We start from the raw sequence: 16299 nt of genomic DNA on the forward strand, positions 1-16299 counted from the left end.
CCCGTCCCTGGGATTCTCCAGGCAAGAACACTGGAGTGGGTTGCCATTTCCTTCTCCAATGCGTGAAAGTGAAAAGACTACAGAGCTGTAAACCTGAGTGAGGTTCCACTTTTGGTCAGAAATGATGCAGATATCCCTATTTCCCTTTGCCAACTGAGGCAAGGCCAAGACTGGCAGGTATTCTTCCTGCTTTCCTCTGAAGGTCAAGGGTTTCGATATTACTCTTTGAGCAGATTAAACCTTTATCTCAATCTGATTTCTCAGCTTGAGTGGGTCCAAAGTTCCTTTCCTTTTCCCCAGATCACAGCTCTTTAAAATAGAAGCTGTGAATCACTAGGAAACCCAGGGAAGCCTCTGGGTACAGGACTAACCTGCCTCTAGACCTGTGATTTCTTATTGTTCTGGGTTCATGAAGTATTCTCTTATTTGCCAATATAAACATTCACTTAAAAAGACTTTCAAAAATATTTTATCCTACATTTTAGGGTGCTGCATCCTAAGATTTTTTAAAAGGACATTAAGCCTTTGAAAGTGTCAGTAAAGGGAGTTCTAAGTTTCAATAATTTTTGATCCAAGTAATAGCAAGATTTTCATTTCATTCAGTCATAAAAAAATGTATAATAATACAATGGAATTCTTTAACAGAACTTACTTTAACTTACAGATCCCTACTCTTCCTTCATAGCATAAAACAGTCTTGTGATTCAAAGTAAAATCATTACTTCCACGTTGAAATTTCTTCTCTCTGGTGTACATTTCCAACCAATTCACGATCATCCACAAGATTCATTTTTCCAGGAGACGTAAGGCCTAAAATTAAGTCTCAGTATTACAAGCTGACTTGATATCTACAAAAACTAGAAGGGCTTCAAATGGCTGAATCATAAGTTTCCCTCCACACTCTGCTCCTGTGGATAATGTACCTTAGCCAAATAACCCTCTTTATCAGAGGCACCACACACAGTTCCTGCTTATCCCTGAGTGGTGGTTTGTGGTTTCCTATCAGCCTACAGAATTATTCAGACAAGTCAATCACAGCCTCTTGTGAGAACCAGAAGGTACCACACCCTCTCGTTACTATAAAGTCTGCCTCCCACAGTCCTTGGTTTTTCACTCTGCTGCTAAGTACAGTGCCCATAAGGCTCTGCGTAGCATACAGTGTCCTCCCTGGGTTGTGAGTATATGTGACTAATCGTGTGCTGTTAAGTGTTGTGTGTTTAGCCATCCCCATATCCTTGAGACACTAATCTTTCCCTAATCAGTGACGTGAATAAGAGGCAATAAAAACCCTGCTTTCGACACAGAGAACAGACCTATGGACACAGGGGATGGGGGAGGAAGGAGAGGGTGGGATGTATGGAGAAAGTAATATGGGAACACATACATTACCGTATGTAAAATAGATAGCCAATGGGAATTTGCTGTATGACTCAGAGAACTCAAACCAAGGCTGTGTAACAACCTTGGGGTGGGATGGGGAGGGAGGTTTAAGAGGGAGGGGACATAGGTATATCTATGGCTGATTCATGTTGATGTTTGGCAGAAAACAACACAATATTGTAAGACAATTATCCTTCAATTAAAAAGATATAAGTTGAATTGAAAAAAAAAAATCTCTGCTGTCATGAACCACACAACATACCCAACCGAGGACACCTAGTCAGTTTTAATTAACTGTTCTCGGTCAACTTATCTGCTTCCATGAGACAATGCAGATGGCCTGAGATGGAACCAGCGGTTTCTGGCAGGTTTGAACTCTGTCCTGTGCTGACACTTCGCTGTGTTCGTCAGTCGCTGCCCTATTTTGGCCCCTATATGCTCTGTCTCCTAGATGAGAACTGTTAATTTACTATACCCAGCACAGACACGAATGAGCGACGGAACCGAACTGAACTGGGCTCAATGGTGCTGGCAGGTTTAGTCCATACTTGGCAGGTGGTCTCTGAGGCTCCCACCTGTAAAGGCGTAAAAACACAGCACCATAACCCGTTGGTTCTTCAGTCTTGTTTACCAAGGTCAGCCTAGGTCATTGAGTCTAGCCTGGTGACTGTCACCGGCTGCCTGGAGAAGCTATACAGACACTAACTGCGCCTGTGAGACAGGCCCAGAGACAACCTTTTGTGAGGTTTGTGAAAAGAAAGGAGCCCGACACAGAGTTGAGCATGGTATCCCAGTGATGCTGTCCATCAAAGGGTAGTGACCTTGCTGGTTTCCTGTGTGGTCACGTCCCTTGCTGCAGTTGCTTGTGCTCTCCTGACCCCAGGGTTATCGAGGTGTACATGGTGGCCTGTGGCCCAGGGGCTGGTGAAATTAAAAAAAAAGGGTGGGAGGGAGGAAGGAGCCCTTGGTACTCAACTGCTGTGCTGTGCTTAGTCGCTCACTTGTGTCTGACTCTTTGCGACTCCACAGACTACAACTTGCCAGGCTCCTCTCTCCATGGGGATCTCCAATACTGGAGTGGGTTGCCATGCCCTCCTCCAGGGGATCCTCCCAACCCAGAGATCGAACCCAAGTGTCCCGCACTGCAGGTGGATTCTTTACAGTCTGAGCCACCAGGGAAGCCCAAGAATACTGGAGTGGGTAGCCTATCCCTTCTCCAAGGGGCCTTCCCGACCCAGGATTTGATTTTGGGATTCGCATTGCAGACAGATTCATTACCAGCTGAGCTACCAGGGAAGCCCCACTCAACTGCTGTCCTGAAGTAAAACCCACAGCCAGTGCACCTAGGCTTTGCTTAGTACTGCTGCTTTCCAGAACACCAGAGAGCGGAGCTTGCAGTCAGGGGCCTTACGGCCTCCATCCGAGTCATGGATAAAATGACTCTACTTGATGTGGACCCTTACCCGAGGGATACTGACATTCCCTGGAGGAAGAGGTGCCCACTGATGAGGAAGGCCATTCAGCTCCTGTTTCCCCATAACCACCCAGAAGGGCTGTACCACCGGTGAATGTGCAGACACAAACTGAAAACTGCAACTTTACATGGCTAGAAAATGAAAATACTTCCAGGAAATTGGTACAGAGGAAAAGAGAAAAGAAAAACAAGACAGGAGGCCCATGTGCTAGGAAAGGGACCATAGCAGAGGATGATTTTGCTCCATCATGGTTGGGCTGTAGGCCCAGCACTCTTTCCCTGTACCACGCTGCTGCCTATGTCTATTGCAACAAAGCTCCTGACTCTTGGGATTACAGGGAAACCCTTGTGGTATCAGGAAAAGGTTAATTCAAACCCAGTCTAAGCCCAGGGTCTTAAAACCATATAAATCAACCATTTCAACTCTGATATTACTAATTTGAAGGTCTCTGGAGGAAATAACTTACAAATGTAATCAAGGTGGAGAGGATCATCCCTCACCCCCAAGTATATCCAGTGAGCAAAAACAATATAAAGATACACAAAATAAGGAAAGAAAGAAACCTTGATACAAAAACAACCTAAAACAAAAGTCCCCAGTTTGACCCAGCTGAAAATTCAAAATGTACTGATTGAATTTACATAGCGAATGATGAGAGTTCATTCATCATTCAAAGGCTCCTGTGCCTTTCCAAATGGGCTTAAATTAACTCTAATATCTGCTGAAATTCACCAAGTAACAAACCTTTCTGGCTTTAACCAATACTAGGGCTAAAATTACAATTATACCTGAGAATCCCATTAATTTAAACATCATATCTCCCATAATGGGGTATTTAGGAGAGTCACTGAACGTGAAAGAGAGGACAAATAGGTATGCCTCACCTTAAACTTCAGAACTTTTTGTCTTGCTTAAATTCCCCACGGTTATAGCACTCATTGCTCTAAAATATCTCATGGGCATGGACATGGACACTCTGACCCAGTGAAAAATAAATGAAAATCAAATTAAGGCTTTGACACTTATAAATTGGCTTGACAAAATAAGAACCCATGACTTCCCCCACCCCTTCCCCCAGTTAAAATAGTTAACATGACTCAAGGTAATTTAAAACAAGGTCTACAGGGATTAAAATTTGTTATATAAGAGGAACTGAGTGAAGGGTTGTTATCCCCACTGCTTCCCCATTTAACAGTCCTATCTGGCCTGTTCTTAAATGTGGAACAGAAAAATGGTACCCCAAAGTGGATTGCAGCACCAGTAAAACCATAGTCCCATCCCAATAAGGCCTCTATACCTAATAACTTGATTATTTAAATTGCTGACTTGTCCAATCAGCAACTGGTAAATATTTTTGCTCCTATAAATTTGGCTAAGGGAATATGTTCTGTACAATGCCTAGTTCAATAGCCTCTCAGCCATGGTTTGCCTTGACCACTGAAGGAACACAAGCCACCATATATACCCATGCAATACTTCAGCATCCTTACACTGCACCCAGTCTCTACAGGCAAGATCTTAGCTACTCACCTTTCTCCAGCTATGACATAATATCAGTGGCATCCTCCAAGGAGATTTGTTTGAGATACTCACCAAGGACATACAAATGCTCACAAAAAGGGGATGAACCATTGTCCCCCACACAGTGTAAGGCACTGCCACTGCCATTAAATTCCTGGAAATTATTAGGTACACGGGAGGTTCCCAACCAGACCTCAAGTAGAGCTGCCTTCTCGTGGTCCCAACCTCAGGATATTTAGGGTCCATGCCTATTTAAACCGCACTGTGTCCTTCTTGAGGTTATTTCAGTCATTCCTACACCTCTCTACTGCTAAGTCGCTTCAGTCGTGTCCGACTCTGTGCGACCCTATAGAGGGCAGCCCACCAGGCTCCCCCGTCCCTGGGATTCTCCAGGCAAGAACACTGGAGTGAGCTGCCATTTCCTTCTCTAAAGCATGCAAGTGAAAACTGAAAGAGAAGTCGCTCAGTCATGTCCAACTCTTAGCGACCCCATGGACTGCAGCCCACCAGGCTCCTCCGTCCATGGGATTTTCCAGGCAAGAGTCCTGGAGTGGGTCGCCAGTGCCTTCTCCATACACCTCTCTAGGGCCTGGGAACTCCATGAAGCAGCGCTCAGCCCCATCTGCTGACGCTCACCATTGCTTCTCTGTCTCTCTAAGGTTATAGAAGGTAAGAAACCTTGTTAAGATGCTCAGTTTCCCTGGGAATCAAGACCTAGCTCTTTCTCTACTTGGATTTCCTAACCCCATTCAAATTTCTACTGCTTCATCCACCTCTGGCTCAACTCAGGGCATCCTGGGCACCACCCCGAAGAATCAGACAATGCCGAGAGCCTCCTCGCATCTTGAACTCTTCTCCTACCAGACAGTCAATGATTCAATTTCCTCCCGGAAACAGGAACTCTTATGTCATCCAATACTCTCTCCCATTCTAAGGTCTGTTCTCACTTCTCTGGTCTCACACAGCTCAAAAAAGATTCTTCTCCCCAGAACTCAAATTATTTGCAAATAACAATTTGTTTTCATTTTTAAAAGCTAATAAGAAAGTCAGTGAACTTTTAATCTAGATAATACCACTCCTCAGGGAGCAGTGTCTATAGAAGGCATAAAAAGAAGTGTAAAGAAGTATAAAAAAAATACTAGTTGATAATTAACATAATTATCATCTATATGCATTTAAAATCGCTACTCTTAATAGAGACTTGACTTAACAAGGTAGAAAAGTGCCGCATATACATTATTTTATTTAATCCTTATAACAAACGTCAGAGATACAGAGGTGGGGATTATCTCAATGACGTAACTGAAATTCTGTCTTCCAAATATTAGGAACAGTCTTTAAATCAGGATTTAAAGCCCCGTTATGTGTGATTCCAAAACATGGGCTTTTAATTATTTCATTACATTACCTCCTTTTTAGAATCCTAGGCACTTATAAGGTGAGAAGAGATTACAATAGAATAGTAGGGCTTCCCAGGTGGCGCACGTGGTCATGAATCCGCCTGGCAATGCAGGAGACACAGATGTGGGTTCGATCCCTGGGTTGGCAAGATTCCCTGGAGAAAGAAATGGCAACCCACTCTAGCATTCTTGCCTGAGAAATCCCACGGACATCGAGAATACATGACAATAGAATAAAAGTAATTAGAGTAGTGAAGCTAGGAACCTAGAAGTCACATAAAACTCACCTACTATGCCACTTACCATATACGTATTTTCTGTCAGAACAACATATTTTCCATAATGTTAAACCAAACTCAAAACAGTATTCAAGCAATTCATCTGATATAAAAACTTTAATTCAATTTTGAATCTTAAAAATGAAGATCATATGATTGAAATAATATGGATAAGTCTGAATAAAAATTGTTCTTCGTACTTATTAACTATTATATAATATACCTATTCAGTATAATTATATAATTTGTGAACACACACATTCAGATGTCTTTAAATCTTTTTACAGAATAAAATGGAAGCAAATTCCTATGGCACATGGTATGATTTTATCTTTAATTACTGTTATTTTTAGTTGTGTCACAACAATTAGCAGAATTCACTGAAAATAGAAGTATAAATGTTTCTTTAAATAGTCCAAGATTTTTTGGTTTGATATTAGACTTTATTAATTTTTTGCTGTACTTTTTCTTTGTCTTTGTTTTGGTTAAAATACAAAAATAAGTTTGTACTACACAAAGACATTTTCTGATTACCAAGTAGAGAACATCCCAAAGGATACAGCAAAAAAAACCTGACTATTAGATTCCCTAGGAGTAACTGACAGCTGACTGCACTGTATTCACCAGATCTTTTAGTCATTATTATACAGCAAGACAGATAAAAAAAGCATTTTACTATAGAATTCTGAACTCTCCCTTTGAAAGCTATAATTATGATTTGGTGACTTTCTCCAAGCTGTCCTAGCTACACACACGTTGGCCCGAATGTCCTTTTATTCAATAACACTAAATGATCAAGCATTTGCGTTATCCATCTGATCTAACAGTGACCTCTTTTGAATTTTTTTTATGAGCTTTAGCTACTGCTTTTTAAAGCTTTGCCAACATAATCATATTACATCCTGACACCAGGCAGTGTAAATTAATTCCTCTTCTTTGTTATGAGCCACTCCACAAAGAAGAACTAGATTTTTCACCTTAACACTTGATTAAATTGTGGGAAAAGAAGACTGAAAAAAAAAAAAAGAAATGAGGTCTCTGGGAAAACTGTATCTCACCTACACCAGTCTGGAGACTAACACAGTGAATTTAAAACAAATTAGCTCTTCTTAAGATTTTTTTTAAAAATTCTAATGAGGGAAAGCAGGAGAAATACAGAGGAAAGACGGTGGGTAAAAAGTCTATTTACCTAGAATTAATCTTATGCCAGATGAACTAGAGCAGTATTTCCCAACTGCTCAGAAGACTCACATGGGAAGTTTGTTAACAATACAGACCTCCCAGCAGCCCCCTTAGAGCCTCAGATCCTGGGTGTTTGACACCATATGTATTGCAAATACCCTAGGAGATTCTTACTACTATATAAGCCTGAGAACAACTGAACTGGAGTAAAACTTAGGTCAGAGTCGCTTCCATCTTTCTTTAATAATACACAGAAAAAAAATCCATAAATGATGTTGCTTCAAGGTCTAACAGTATGTGTCACCCAAACGAACAGACTGTTTACTGGTGGTTTTAGCAAAGTATACCAACACATACACATAGCCTTGGAGATCTACTTATCCAATTGCAGACCCTGTTAAAATCACCTTGTAGTATATTAAAAATTAAATTATAAAACTAACTTTGTCCAGACCTGCTCTATCAGGTGATGGCCCTGGCTATACAGGTCATCCTCTGGACTGGCTCTTTTACCTTTTACTCTCATAACCAACCCTAAAATTAACCACTAAATCCATTTAATATGTTTTCAGTAAATGTTCTATGTTGGTGAATTGTTTTACCTCCAGAAGATCATACCTCCTGGTAGGCAGGAACAATAGGGTCTAAGTATGGACAGTGGATGGAGAAGGCAATGGCATCCCGCTCCAGTACTCTTGCCTGGAAAATCCCATGGATGGAGGAGCCTGGTGGGCTGCAGTCCATGGGGTCGCTAAGAGTCGGACACGACTGAGCGACTTCACTTTCACTTTTCACTTGCATGCACTGGAGAAGGAAATGACAACCCACTCCAGTGTTCTTGCCTGGAGAATCCCAGGGATGGGGGAGCCTGGTGGGCTGCCGTCTGTGGGGTCGCACAGAGTCGGGCACGACTGAAGCGACTTAGCAGCAGCAGCAGCAGCAGGGTCAGTGGATAGTAAATCTTCAATGAGTGCTTTTTAGGTGAACTTCTCATGGATCTGACCGTGCAGTCCCCATTATATGCAGATCCTATCTGTGCAGATAGGAAGCTCATGTTATAGAATTTGGTTAAAAAAAAACAAACACTCTGTATTGGCATTTTAAGCATTGCTGCTTTAAACCCTATGCTGGCAGTGTTCCTGAGCCAAGCAAGACCTTTCAAGTCATCCTGTCACTCTGATCCATTTCACATCAGACTTTTACTGCTATCCTTTGAGATCTGATTAAAGATAATGATTAATTTTAGTATGGAAAAATTCCCCCAATTCCATTGTAATTTAAAATAACTGAAGAAAGTACTAAAGAGCTGACTTTTTCATATATTTCAGATTGCAATAAACTGAAGAGAACTGTCATTACAGAAAACTCAAAGAGCCTCATTAGCAGGGAAAGGAAGCATGGATAGATATACGGATACAATAAAAATAGCTGGAACAATTACTCACTAAAGCTTGTTGACCCTGGAGAGTCATTTTGAGAGGCCAGAAGATCCTAGATGTATTGACTATGATATCTCTAAGTCACTCAAAGAGATTCTAAAAACAAAAAAAAAAATGAACTAAGAGAAAGGCAAGTTTGAAGATCTCATTTGATTCAACTCTGTAATTTGGGGGAGCATGACTTACTGACGTGCATCTCTTGAATAAAAAATATCAAAAGTAATCTTTTGAAATGTGGTCAACATAAAACAGCTGTTTATAACAAGGCAAATACTGAGAAAGAATGTGTGTGCACTCAGTGGCTCAGTCACGTCCGACTCTTTGTGACCCCGTGAACTGTAGCCCGCCAGGTTCCTCTGATCATGAGATTTTCCAGGCAAAATTACTGGATTGGGTTGTCATTTCCTTCCCCAGGGGATCTTCCTGACCCAGCGACAGAACTCACACCTCCTGGATCTCCTGCACTGGCAGGCAGATTCTTTACCACTGAGCCACCTGGGAAGCCCCAAGAAAGAAAGTAAAGGTAAAAGTCTCTCAGTCAGCTCTAACTCTCTGCGAACTCATGGACTACATAGTCCATGGAATTCTCCAGGGCAGAATACTGGAGTGGGTAGCCTTTCCCTTCTCCAGGGATAGAGCTTTTCCCTTCTCCCTATCCCAACCCAGGGACAGAACCCAGGTCTCCCGCCTGCAGGCAGATTCTTTAACAGCTGAACCACAAGGGAAGCCCAGGAATGCTGGAGTGGGTAGCCTATCCCTTCTCCAGTGGATCTTCTTGACCCGGGAATCAAACCGGAGTCTCCTATATTTCAGATGGACTCTTTACCAACTGAGCTATCAGGGAAGCCCGAAGCCCCAAGAGTGAATATTTAAAGGCAGAGAGTAAGGGAGACACGGAATGAACAAATTCTGGAGAACAATTTCATTACAACAGTAAGTCCAGACTCTGGTCAACTGCAGATTCTCCCAGACCAAATGCTTTGCACCCTTCACCATCTTCCCTCATCAGTTTCCTCTTGTTCTCCTCCGCAGGCCCTGCTTCTGCCATAGACCTTCCCATGCCCTCTTTGCTTTCATCCTACTCAAACTAGCGTTTGGAAAATATTTACTTAATTCATTCACAGGAATATCATTTGTGTGTGGTTCCCTGCAAGGATAATGCCAGACAAAGTCTCAGACCAAAGAAGCAAATTGTTAATGGTGGCACTTCCACAAATTAGCTAATGGATCAGGAGTGGCATTTGGGAATGATGTGGAAAGATTTTCCTGAATTATCAGCATTTTACCTTCTGCATATTTGTAAGGCTGGTGGGGGTATTGGAGTCAAACCTACGTTCTTGATACCACGATTTGCATGACATTGGCCAGATTCTTTAACTTCTTTGAAGCTTAGTTTCTCTAATTGATGCCATGCAACGTTTCTTCAATGACTAAACTGAACTGAAATCGCTCAGTCGTGTCTGACTCTTTGCGACCCCATGGACTGTAGCCTACCAGGCTCCTCTGTCCATGAGATTTTCCAGGCAATAGTACTGGAGTGGATTGCCATTTCCTTCTCAATGGCTAAAGTGTCCCCTTATTTTTTGTTTGCAGTGTAGGCAGGAGAAACCAGATTCCTACAGTTTCATTTCTAGTAATTAAGTAGCTTTCAGTTGTTACCTGTTTCACTCTTCTTACCTTACATGCTTAAGGCTATCTAAATGCCCCAATTATTTGTTAAAAATAGCCAGGAACGAAAGGGGAAAGCAGTGATTAAAGCATATTCTAATTCATTCATAAGCCAATTTGATTCAACTGTTAAGAACCTAGAATCTCTTATACAGAGTGAAGTAAGTCAGAAAGAGAAAAACAAATTACCACATATTAACGTGTGTGTATGGAAACTAGAGAAATGGCACTGATGAACCTAGATGCAGGGAAGGAACGGAGACTCAGATGCAGAGAGCGGACTTGCGGACACAGCGCGGGAGGGAGAGAGTGGGACGAGTGGGGACAGTAGCACCGACATACACACACTGCCGCGGCTGCCGCTAAGTGGCTTCAGTCGTGCCCGACTCTGTGTGACCCCAGAGACGGCAGCCCACCAGGCTCCTCTGTCCACAGGATTCTCCAGGCAAGAACACTGGAGTGGGTTGCCATTTCCTTCTCTGATATATATACTATCATGTGTAAAATAGATAGTTGGTGAGAAGCTGCTGTTAATACTCAGGGAGTCCGGCCTGGCACTCTGTGATGACCTAGAGGGGTGGGATGGGGGACGGGAGGGAGGCTCAAGAGGGAGCTGATAATATGTTTCATTATGGCTGATTTGCGTTGCTGTGCAGCAGAAACCAATACAACATTGTAGAGCAATTTTCCTCCAATGGACAAAAAATTAAATACCTGTGGACAAGGTGTATTTGTTGCAACAACCTCAAAACTTGGAACTTTCTGAGCTGGATGGATACATTTTACTAAAAACATTTCACTTGTACCTAAAAGTATGAGCTTAAAGAAAAACCAAATCAGTATGTGTATGATAGCTCTTGTTTCACTTGCATGATGAGGACTCTGGTTCACGTTACTCTCCTGTCACCAGGCAACTGTCCCAAGTCTTAGAGATGCTGACTCAAATTCCAAGCTACCTACTCCACCTTAGAGTACTGAGGTTTCTGAAAACCTCAAAACCCTGCATGCTGGCCTCTGCAGGACAGTGACGATACATAATCACACATCAGAGGGTACAGAGAAGTGTTCTGGCATTTTCAGAAGCCTTTAACACACATGTGGAAATGATGAAAATGATACATGTATTCACAGATTTGGGGATTTTTGTTTGTTTGTTTGCTTGTTTGTTCTTTACCTATGTGGGTATGTCACTTTCCCCAGCAAAACGTCTCTGAAGCCTGCATAGAAAGCAGAAATACCAGTCTTCTATTAAGTTGAATAGTCTCCATATTTTAAAGCATTTTAACTGCCAAGATTAAAATTCAAAACCAGTAAATTCTAAGTCAGAAGGCTTTCTGAAACATCATGTTTCCTTGAAGTATTTTTCATTTAAGATAAGCTAACCCAGTCGAAGCAGAATGTTTTTGCTATTTTCCCCCCACAGGCATTTGTTCAGCTGAGGCCAAGCAGAATGGCCATTTTGGTGCTGTGTTCTATACATGAGGTAAAATGTTTTGAGCTTAAGAATGTTCTCTTTCTTTTAATCCTTTCTATAACCTGACTCCAAATTTATCTGAGAAACATATGTTGAGTCATGCTCATCTCTATTTTTCATATCCACTGTAGTAATTATAACTGTAAATAGAATTTTAAGTCTTCTCAAAACTGCATTTTTAAAATATTAGCTGCACTCTGGCAGTCTCTCCCTTTAGTTTATTCCAGTGGTAACTTCCATTTTTAAAATTAAGGGTGGTATGGAAACATATGATTCATTTCCTAATTTTATCACCATCTATAACGGGGGCAAGTGCCTAACTTCTCATAACACATTTTTAATGACCTGTGAAGTTCAGTAGCTGGGTGAAGATTAATAAGTGTGTTTTCTACACTTAAAATATATAGAAATATTTCAATAGGCTAATTTTAAAAACTGAAATGTAACATTCTGCACGAGACTCAAATGCCTATCTGCCCTTCACCTAGTCAAGTTTCTTTTTCCTATTTTACAATTTAATGGAATTAATAGAAAGTCAAATTAATCAATGCTATTAAAAACTGTCAAAAGAAACACAAACAATGACAATCTACAAATAACTTTGAGATATCTGAGAATTTGGGGGCTGGAACTCTGGTCATTGGCAAATTAATAAATGAAAATTAAACAAATAAAAAGCAACCTTGAATTCAAAGAGGAAGAAACCAGATTATTGGTATGATAGAGATCCTGTTAGTTTCAGAATCAAGTCTAGATATCACATCACTGGACATCTGGGCCAGTACTTATCCCACGGTAATCATGGTTTCTTTTTTTCAACAATAAAAACTACTTTTTAATATCAGACCACTAGTGGATATTGCTATTGCTAAGTCACTTCAGTCATGTCCGACTCTGTGAGACCCCATAGATGGCAGCCCACCAGGCTCTCCCGTCCCTGGGATCCTCCAGGCAAGAACACTGGAGTGGGCTGCCATTTCCTTCTCCAATGCATGAAAGTGAAATGTGAAAGCAAAGTCGCTCAGTCGTGTCTGACTTAGCGACCCCATGGACTGCAGCCTTCCAGGCTCCTCCATCCATGGGATTTTCCAGGCAAGAGTACTGGAGTGGGTTGCCATTGCTGATATGGTGGTTGTAATTTGTAAGCAGAAAAAAGACCCAGCCTCTGAGGTATATGAGAGAGAGAAAGGCACCTCTTCTGTTACCCTAGTCTATGGTGGTCAGGGCTTCATGTGCTTAGAGGAAAGTTTCTGATAATAAAGGCTAATAGGGAAACACACGTCCATATCTTGACCTTCAGCCTTGCTTAGAAGTGATCCCTCTTCTTCTTCTTAGAAGTGTGTTCTTCTAAGGCTTCATGAAAAGAAAAGCATTCACCCCTTAGACTGGAAAGTCCTCTTGCTTAGGAGTATATTGTTGGAGTGGAAGGAGGCTTATTTAAGTGAGAGTTTCACTTTGGAATGAAGAGATTCAGATCCTTCCAGTTACTTACTGTTGTAACTTAAAAGTTGTATTTATTGGGGTATAAATGCCAAAAAATAACAATCGTAACATAAACTGATCTATGCATAGAGAGATTCTAGCCTAGATTCCAGAGAGGCAGAATAAGACTGAAGTAACCTTGCCTGCAGAACTTGGGCAGACATCTGAAACAAAGCAGTAGGCTGGCACTAAAGAGAGAGCCAGCCAGTAGGGAACCCCTGTGAATGGGCACAGTTAATGGACTCGTGTAGTAATGATGCTGAATATCTAACTCCAGGCGTCCTTTTTCTACATAATGATTCTCCCCTGTTACCCTCAAGTCTTTGGTAAAGCTTACTTCCCAGGGGGCACAGTTGGTAAAGATTCTACCTGCTGACACAAGAGACACAGGTTTGAAACCTGGGTGGGGAAGATCCCCTGGAAAAGGAAATGGCAACCCACTCCAGTATTCTCGCCTGGAGACAACCATCTTAGTAATATCTCAGCTTTCGGCAACAAAAGGAGTACCCTGAGGACAACCTAAGATGACACAGACTAGAAAGAGTTGCAGCAGCATCAAAAAGCTTCTGGAGACATCAGGAAACAGTGAAGAGGGAGACCAGGGCACCAGATCAGAAAAAGTGACAACTAGCACCCAAAACAGACTCACAGAATCTAAGGATTCTCAGCAATGTTAGGTGTGGGGAAAACAAACAAACAAAAAAGACTGTACATCCTGGAGTGTGGGAGCTACAAGTATGCTTATTGAGGCAAGATGACTCCTCAAAGATGACTCCTCAAGAGCCTATATGTTGATTGAGAAAATATTTAACAGTTGGAAAGGTACTATGAAATAAATATTTTAAGGAAATTAACTCATTTTTGTAATAATAATCTATATACATTTGAAAATTGTAGTATATGTGATTGGAGATGAAAATGGCAACCCATTCCAGTATTCTTGCCTGGGAAATCCCATGGACAGAGGAGCCTAGAGGGCTGCAGTCCATGGGGTCCCAAAGAGTCAGACACTACTTAGCAATTGAACAACAACAAGTATTTATGCTATGGGACGACAGTGTTTGACAGATGTATGGCTTTGTAGACCTCTCTACTAATTCTATAGAATTCTAAAGGACCAGAATCCCCATTATTGGCAAACACTGTCCTGTATCATAAATCATGGCCCTACAGGCCAGCACCCCTGTCTCCTGTAACAACCACAACTTTAATCACTAACATGTCAGCTTTTCTCCACCTACTTTTAATTTCCTCCTTCTTCCATTTGGAATAATAAGGCTATTTGAGTTTTAAAAAAAAATTGCTTAACACTTGTATAATCTAAGCCCCTCAGATAGCTCTCAAGAGATGGAAAAGCTAGATAACCATGATTGCCAGTGTTCAGTAGACATTTCCAGGGGGTCTCAGAATATGAGCAGAATAAAACGTAAAACAATCTCATGAGAGAGTCCTTCTCACAGTCCCATCATTTTTTCAGCCTGGAGTCCTGGGAGCTTCTTTTGAGTACCTACAGCCCACCACCAGTCTCTGGCTGTGGGCTTTCACACTGATGACCTCCTTCCTAGGGCTTCCAAGCCTCATTTGTTAGACTGTGATAGTCACATGCAGAGACTCATTCTTGAGGGGAAAAACATAAGCTATCACTTCTGAAAACTCTAAATTATTTTCAGCAAGGCTGAGATGGAAAGTCTCATTTAATTAGCAAGTGCAATAAAGATGTGACATTTAAAAACAAATTATAACACATTTCCATCCTTCACTGGAACACTGAATGATGACATATTGTTCTTTTATAGTTGCCATTTCCAAGTTTTAATTGCCTTGGTTTAATTGGTTTAATCCAAAAAAAAAGTCAATTCGGTAATTACCCCTATGCTGTTGGAATTAGCTTCATTTATCGAGCAAAGGAAAACTGACTTCAGATAGGGGAAAGCAAATAAAATATAGTATCAGGGGAAATACTGCATCACTGAGGTATTAAAAAACAATATTGTACGTGACCCAAACTCAGTTTATTTTACAGGAGTCAAAAATAGGTTCTTTTTCAATTCTGAACAGTAATATACCAATACAAAATCAAACATAAATTAATCCAGAATCATGTTCATTCATTTATAAATTTATTAATTCGGTTGGAAAATATCTTCTGAGTGCCAATGATATGTGAGGCAAGAATCACAAAACTATCTTCATGGACTCTAATGGATGAGAAAAAAATAATCAACACAAATGTATGTATGAACACAAACTGTGGTAAGTCTCCGATGAAAAACTATGAGGACCTGTGTGAGTGAATCAGGACCTGATGCACTAATAATATGAGCAGAGATACGGAGATAAGAGCAGCTGGTATAGAAGAAGAAAGAGAGTATTTCAAGCAGAAGAGAAGGGCACAGCACATTTCAGGAACTGAAGTAAGGCCCGTGTAGCCCAAACGCAGAGAAGAAGGTAGGAGATATCATGAGACAGAGTAGCTCACTTAACAGGGGCTACATCATTGCGGCATCTTAAGGATTCGGTCCACTCTTCCAGAAGCGCTGGGCAGCCACTGAAGTCTTTTAAGCAATAGTGTGACCATCACAATTGAACTTTAAGAAAGATCACTTTGGTTACAGCAAATGGAATAGGTTGGAAAAGAAGAGTGGATTCCAGAGTGAGTTTGGAGGAATTGCAGGTTTCCAAGTGAGAAATAATAAATTAGAAAGTAAAGTTTATGCCTTCGATTTAACAACCCAGAAAGTCTGAAGTTATTTGGGTTTCACGAGTGACCTATTTTCACAGAATTAAATGTGTCAGAGCTAAAAGGAAAATAGAGTGACAGAATAGAAGGCATGTGTGCTTTAGGATGAAATACACCCAGCTGAGCATCCTGGGCTGAACTTTCGCCTCTGTTCCCTGTTAACTGAGGGACGTTATGTGAGGCATTAAGCTCTCTGAGCCTTGGCTCCCACACCTGTTGAGTACACATAATAATACCTCCCACAGTTGAGAAGATTAAGT

General features: G+C 41.3%; 1 protein-coding gene across 25 annotated transcripts in view; it reads right to left on the reverse strand.

Moving 5' to 3' along the window:
- Nucleotides 1-16299, reverse strand: part of PKIB (cAMP-dependent protein kinase inhibitor beta) — a 121084-nt gene that overhangs the window by 24000 nt on the left and 80785 nt on the right. For 6 of the 25 annotated variants that reach the window (XM_042253245.1, XM_060419207.1, XM_060419208.1 and 3 more), the window contains one exon: nt 5785-5931. The exons of 12 other annotated variants lie outside the window; for them this stretch is intronic. The gene's annotated coding sequence lies outside the window, so the exon portion shown is untranslated. Of the gene's footprint in view, nt 1-5784; nt 5932-8681; nt 8772-16299 lie in introns of all 25 variants that reach the window. 7 more of the 25 variants (XM_042253243.1, XM_042253241.1, XM_042253234.1 and 4 more) reach the window with 2 other exon arrangements.

The sequence above is a fragment of the Ovis aries genome, chromosome 8, assembly GCF_016772045.2.
Source record: "Ovis aries strain OAR_USU_Benz2616 breed Rambouillet chromosome 8, ARS-UI_Ramb_v3.0, whole genome shotgun sequence".
Lineage (NCBI taxonomy): Eukaryota > Metazoa > Chordata > Mammalia > Artiodactyla > Bovidae > Ovis > Ovis aries.